Consider the following 7583-nt stretch of genomic DNA (forward strand, 5'->3'; position numbering starts at 1 on the left):
AGTCGTAAACAGTCTTCGAAATGGATCAGTTTATTTATTTTCTCACCGCTCAGGGCTTCATCGCTATTTAACTACTTCGAGGGCCAACAGTAAAAAACTATGCTTCACAGCTCCAACTGACCCTCACTTCCTGTGTAACGTTTCTTTTTTGAAGAATAATACCTGGGCCTGCATCCATCATGTCAGATCATATTGTGCTTTAGATGATGATGCAATGTTTCCAATCTATTTAATTGAAATTAGTACAAATTTATATTTTTTAGGACATTCCCTAAAATAGAACAGCCCAGTAAAAGCATTCTGAGACGTTTTTGAAGTGGACGCAGGGACAGTCATTTCAGTAATTGTTAACCCCTGCATTCCATTAGGATTTGTTTTCATAGATCAAAGGAAATGTCACATTCAGTCCAGGAAAAAATGATAATTAATATGAATGCACTTATTTTTGACTTTTGACTTGAGCAGAGTAACTAACCTGATGATAACAGAAAAGGTCTAGTGATTAAATAAAATATATTTAATGATATGCAAATATTATGTGAACAGTAAACAGACCGCTGTAATGAACCCAACAGCAGCACTATTAACACAAGTTAATATGAATGTGCGTGTTGACTCAGTGTGTGACGGACAGCAGCGCTGATGCGTGTCAGGGTGGGTGAGTTTCGAGCTGCTGAGTTTTTCTCATCACAATGCGAATGTGTGAAACAGGATTCTGCTGTGCAGGTGTGATAAAGCAGGGATGGGGGGGGGGGGGGGGTGAAGGGAGGTTCAAGTGTGGAGAATGTCTTCCCCTCGCTGCAGCTGCTGATCACCTGCAGGCACACCGCCAGAAAGTCACCACCTCTGACTATTGTAAGGATAATTACGTTTATATTCAATGCATAATAACAATAGTGCAGACCAACTGATAAACTGCACAAAATAAAATGCAATAACAGCAGAAGCTTGTGACAACAAAAAAGATTTGGATACATCTTGAGAAAATGATTTCCTGTTAATCTTGCATCAGTTTTCCTGTTAAATTAGGAGCTATATTAATTGTTTGCCCCGATAAAACGAAAAAACGGAGTTTACATTGTATTATTTTTGTATGCACGGATAAATACTACAGGTTATTTACCTATGGAAAGAAAAATATAAATAGGGTAGCAAGATACATAACAAATATTTCTGTAACAACTGTGGCTTAAGGAGAAATATCAAAATGTGTACTTCTTTCTATCAATTGTATTCCCTTATCTATGTTATTCATGTATTCAGGTACGTCTTCTGTCGGCTCATACACATGAGGTCAACATGAAGTAAACCTGTTGTGGAAAAGTACTAACTCTTTGCTCAAGTAAAAGTAGAAACATACAGTGGGAAAACATCTTTAAAAGTATGTAGTATGTCTGAACTGTAGAGGTGGGTAACTGTAGATATATATATATATATATATATACGTATGTAGTTACTTTCCTTATCTGTTAAATGTTCAGGGAGCGTGTCTCTGTATCAGAACTGATCTGGTAATGTGTTTACTGTTATCATTATTCACACACACACACACACACACACGCTCCACACACACCACACACACACACACACACACCACACAACACACACACACACAACACACACACACACACACGTGCACGCACACACACACACACACGCACACACGCGCGCACGCACGCACACACACACACACACACACACACACACACACACACACACACACACACACACACACACACACACACACACACACACACACACATACCTGCAGAGAGCGCACACTCAGTGATAAGTCATCCCGTTTGGAGGGAAACACATTGTCATCTCGATTACCGCGGCAGATTTATATTGAAAAAAGCTTGGTGACTTTCGCTTTCACACCGGAACAGAAGCCTCCTGGGTGAAAGTCCTGTCTTTATTTCAAATGTATTTGTGATACTGAAAAATGTAGGCCATTTAACTGGGAATGTGTTTGACTATAAAGTGTTGTTGTATGGGAACGTAACTTCTTAAGAGACAGATCAGGTGCAAGCCAGAAGTTTGTGTCCAGCTAGCTCCCTTTTCTGCATCCAGTCTTCATGCGAAGTAAGCTAACCTTACTCCAGCTGTCCACTTGATTAGTTTCTGCTCACTCACAATGAAAGGACACGTTGTGTACATATTGTGTTTTTACATTACACTGTAGCCCTTAGATTAAAAGACAAACACCAAGATTCTCCGCAAAACAATTTTATTAAATAAAAAGCCCATACAAGTCACTTAAATAAGTTGAGGCAAGATACAAAGTTATATAACAAACTCTACATTATTATGTACAAATCCTATCGGTACACCTCTGAGCTGATTAAAGTGTTCCATGTCTGTGTATAGTGCATCTTGTTTAGTTTGTCAACAAAACGTATATATATATATTTATATCAATTTATACAAATCCACTGTAATAACATCATAGTATAAAATATGTTCTGAAGTCATCTACAATATGTACATTTCACGTTATTAAAAGAAAGATCATCAACACAAGTCCATAAGACTCAGAATTACAACATATTTTGGTCGAAGTGTAAATGTAGCAGTTTCTTTCCAAAAATCCCAAAGTAGCTTTGATTTAAAAAACAAAAACAAATGATTTGATGCTTTTGGGAAACCCTTATATATTTTACTCTAAAGGAAAAACAACCCCTCAACATCTTTCTTGATTTTTTATGCATAGCTGGTAAACTTAGTTGGCAGATTGTCCACAGGGTACACAGTAGGTCCTGTTTTCATGGTGGGGGGCCCGTTTAAAAGGGTCCAGTGACACTTGGTGACCACCTCTACGAGAAGATCTTCAGCAGGACTTTAGCAAACTCTTGCCCACACACATCCTGGAGCCCCCGCCGAACGGGATGTACTGGAATCTGAGGAGTCGGCGGAGGGTTTGGACATGAAGCGCTCCGGCTGGAAGTCTCCTTGTTGGGGAAGCACTCCGCCACATCGTGGGTGTCACAGATGCTGTAGATACGTTCCAGCCTTTGGGGATTTGGAAACCCTGAAAGGACGAGGCAGATGATCAGTAAGCAGGCCGATTGATTCATCTTCAAGCTGCCACTTCTTAACACATCTAGTAAATAGTTGTAAACTTACATTGAGTTCAAAGGTCTTGAGGGCCACTCTGAAGCCTCCAGGAACAGGAGGGTTGATCCTCAGGAGTCTCCTTAATCACAACAGCCGGTGTATTTCAACTGCTCCAACGACTCAAGGTCCAGACTGTGGAGGTCTGCCCCCTGCTCCTCCTGAACACAGAGACGCAAAGGCATGTTGGAAGGATGGCACTAACCAACGTGTAGTGATACATGCCGAGGAATGGGAGAGAGCTGTCTATAAAAGACTACGTCACAGCCGATATTAACAGGCATTTCCCTACAAAAGATGTTTGAGGACACTTTAGGATATTCCTCTTACTAAACCATGATCTTCCCTAGCAACTAGAGTTTACATGTAATGGAGACATGGATTTGGTTTGCTGAAGAAGACCATAAACGTGTGCTGAAAGTTCATGACAAATTAGTATCTGTACTTAAAATCCCAAACTTTTTGGTAAATTACCGGTTTTCAAGATCAATAATTAACTCCTAATGTCCTGCTTAATTATTACATGTGATTAAGTATTGCAATATTTTATAACATGTCTAAATTGCCACTATTTAAAGTGTTGGAAAAACAAGCTTAATATGTTCCGTTGTATTTACCTTCTCCATTAGTTCCTGCCTCAGTTTATCCACAACCTCAGGGTTCAGGCCCAGGACATGACCAGGGAGGTGGCCGTGCTGGCGGTGGTCTCGTGGCCCCCGAAGAGCAGCTCTGTGGCAGACTCCCTTGATGGCCTGGAAGTAGATAAGGTAGACGAACAGAATGAGTTCGAAGCCTATCATTGAATGGATGGTGAGAAGGAGACACATGTTGACGTGGGAGACGTGGTGATCACCTGCATGCTGAGCGGCTCCCCGCTCGTCTTGCTGCTGTCGATCAGCTGCTGAAGGGCGTCTTGGTGTTTGGACTCTTTGTCTGAGTCCTGCATCTTCTTCTTGATGTTCTCCTCTATCTTGGAGTGGATGAAGTTCCTCGCCTTCAGGCCCTGGAGGACAGCAAAAAGAAACCCTACGTAAGAATATGACATAGACTGACACTTATTTACTATGTTAATATCTTATGACGGTAGGAACAGAACCAGAGTTTTCAAATGTTTAAACCCATTTAACAAAATCAGTTTTCATTCCACAGCTGTTCTTCCTCCATACATTCATTAGTTATTCTATATTTACTCGCTTGAGTTTTAGAATTCTGCAAATGTGCTCTCATGTGTTGACTGTTAAACATAGTACAACATATCAATGTAATATACAGTTATGGTCCAACTCTTCATTAATTACTTAACTTTACAATAGTAATGTATGTTTCATTGTTCATTTTCAAATGAAATCTATGTCTTTACAGATTTAAAGTGAGCGTAGGGCGAGGATGTGTCTGTCTCTTACCCGGTACAGTCCGCTGAACGGCACGTCGATGGGCAGAGAGAACAGGTTCTTGATCATTTCCTCGAAAGCTTCCACCAGCTGCTGCTCGTCCGTCTTGATCTGCTCTGGCTCGAAGCCCAGCAGGATCCTCATGGCGATGCGGAACATCAGCCGCTTCATCTCCGGGTAGACCAGCACGCAGGAGTCCTTCTCCGTCCACTCCTTCACGGCCGCCCGCACCTCCTCCTGGATGACGGGGATGTAGAGCTCAGAGCCTCTCTGGAGAAAGCCCGCATGATGGCCTGGAGAAGAGAGGGTGAGGTGTTATTATGAAAGCAAATGTGGTATTATTCAGACACGTTCCTGAGCAGTGACTGGCACGTCTTGGGCGATATGCTTACACAGCAGGTATGAAGAAGATCTTATCATGTTGTCTAAGTGTAATGCAAACTTCTCCTTATAGACTCATCCGTCCAGAAATGCTTAGAACAAGTAAAAAACCTGACATTATTCCTTAAGATACAAAAAGAGCAGATCTACTTAAAACAAGCATTTTTTAACACAAATGAGATGTTTCTTAACTGCATTAATCTTGGTTCGTTTTGTAGGCTTTACTATATATAAACTCAGTGGACCTCTGGTGGGAGAACTGGAGAAGCAGACTTTCCCAGGAAATACGATTTTTAGTATCAAATGATCACAAGTGCTGAATATCAGACTATTGGTCATAACATGTTAACAATCGCAGCAGTGACGTGAGCCGCAGTGTTTTCTCTTATATACATGAAGCACCATCGAGCATGAGGAAAACACAGATGAAGGATATTTTCTTTTCCATTCACTCAGACACTGAAGCTTCACATTTCATTAGCAAATAAGTGAGGATGGTTTTAAATGAATTCCTCACGCACCTTTTTCTTGCTCTTGTGCAGGGCTCCGTGCACGTTGGACAGAGTGTCCGAGCCCAGGATGGTGCGCACAGACGCAGGCCACTGCGCGGACACGAGCTTGTTCTCTCCCAGCAGAATCTGCCTGACGTTGTCCGCTCCGGTCACGCGCACCGTGGGGTTCCCGAAGAGGTGTGTCCGGTAGATGTAGCCGTACTTCTGCCGCTTCATCCGCAGGAACTTCCTCCTCTGCACAGACACACACTATTATCATATCTGACTACACACTGATACAACAAATAAACACACACTGATTCATCTCTGAAGTTATACAAAATAAATTTAAAAAACTAAATAATAAATACAAATGTCATTTAAAGAGATCTTTAAAATGATACTGCGCCTGTTTTAAATACTCTAGATAAATATAGTTGTACTGTTGATTTGTATAGGCCTATTTGCTGTTTGTGTTTTTATGCTTTATTATTATATTTCTAACTCATGTGCAATGCCTTGTTAAGTACATCTTTAATCTAATTCATCAACAATACTGGGATGACAAACTCATTTAAAAAACTGAATTAATCCGTTATGGGCATTTAGATTATTATTTTTTGAATGTCCTCCAGTAAAATACAATGTTTAACTCTGCCATGAAATAATACGTTTGCCAATGAAAACAGACAAAAGTAAATGTAAAAAAGTTGAACACGAGTTTCTACTGTGTATCGAGCATCCTTATCCACGCGTGCATGTGATACCGGGCCATGGTTTACCTGCAGGATGAGCTGCAGCGTCTCTCCGATGAAAGGTAAACCCATGGAGCCGGGGGGCAGCGGGCTGCAGCAGCTCGGGTCTCGGCCCCGGATCATGTACACCTCCCACAGCTTGAGCGCCACCAGGAACAGCAGCACGGGCAGCACGATGGTGCACAGGAAGGTGGCAAGCAGCGTGTTCAGGGCCATGGTGAGTCTGGTGATGCGTTCAGGTGAAGCTCTGTCAGCTCTGGAGCCGCAGCTGCTCCTCCTGCGCTTTTATAGGCTGTCAGGACTGCAGGCAGTCTGCTACCTTCTCCTCCCTCAGATAAATTAGTTCACTCAAAGTTCATCTTTAATTGTGGGTCCCGCTGGGTCCCGCCCCCCCCCCGGCCTGTCCTGGCTGCCTTGCCTAGCCATTTGTTCGGGGGCCGCATCCATAATCCCTACCTCCTGTTGAACGCAGACAATCCGCGGCGCATTTCACTGAGAAAAGGTGATGATTCCCTGAGACAATGGGTCGCGTCCCAAGACGCCTTTGTTGGCAATAAGGCAGCTAGTTTACACACTCATTACCTTGGCTAAGCCCCGCTTGTGGGATCAGTAATTAATGCCTGCAGGGCGGCCTGCATTCAGGAGCAGAATGCTTTTAAGCAGCACATTTCCAGCCCAAATGGAAAAGAGAGTCCAGTGGAAGGATGTCTTAATCCTTCTCCCCGTGGCACCATTCAGCGCGAAGCCGGCTTTTTCTTTAATTCTGCGGCAGCTCATTGTACAGGCGACGCTGCTGCGTCCTCCGCGACTTTGTCGGTATAACAATGAGAGATGAAATGATGATTAACACTCTGAAGCTGCTGCCCTCTGCCTGACTCCAGCTTCTATCAGTCAACTCTGCCTAATCTGCAAGACTTTGACCTGCTCTGTGTGTAACCGTGCGTGTGTGTGTGAGTGTGTGTTTGTTATAAAAATGATATCTCTCAGCGGGTTCAAACTTGGGTCAGGAGAGACAGGCGGGGGGATGCGCGCACACGCACGCACACGCACGCAAGTTTATCCCCGGGCTACGCCGCATGAAAAGTAAACACACCGAGCAGAGAAGGCGCTCATCTGCCGAGCCACCAAATCCTCACTCTGCGTATGGCCTCTTGTTTTTTTACGACCTGCCATAACGACAGGACGTGTGTTTATGTGTGTGTGTGTGTGTGTGTGTGTGTGTGTGTGTGTGTGTGTGTGTGTGTGTGTGTGTGTGTGTGTGTGTGTGTGTGTGTGTGTGTGTGTGTGTGTGTGTGTGTGTGTGTGTGTGTGTGTGTGGCAGGTTATCGGTCAGTCAGAGAGACAGTTTGGCTGCTGCTTTTACAACAACACATTACATGGTTGGATCTGTCTGTTCTGGCTGACTGTGTACGTTTTTAAAGAGGTCGCCCCGAGGTTCACCCCGGTGGGAA

The 7583-nt window shown here is 43.3% G+C and overlaps 1 pseudogene; it reads right to left on the reverse strand.

Annotated features, from left to right (window-relative positions):
- Positions 1 to 2556: 2556 nt before the first annotated feature.
- Positions 2557 to 7027, reverse strand: LOC117464900 (cytochrome P450 26A1-like; annotated as a pseudogene).
- Positions 7028 to 7583: the final 556 nt, after the last annotated feature.

The sequence above is a fragment of the Pseudochaenichthys georgianus genome, chromosome 19, assembly GCF_902827115.2.
Source record: "Pseudochaenichthys georgianus chromosome 19, fPseGeo1.2, whole genome shotgun sequence".
In the NCBI taxonomy this organism is placed as follows: Eukaryota; Metazoa; Chordata; class Actinopteri; order Perciformes; family Channichthyidae; genus Pseudochaenichthys; species Pseudochaenichthys georgianus.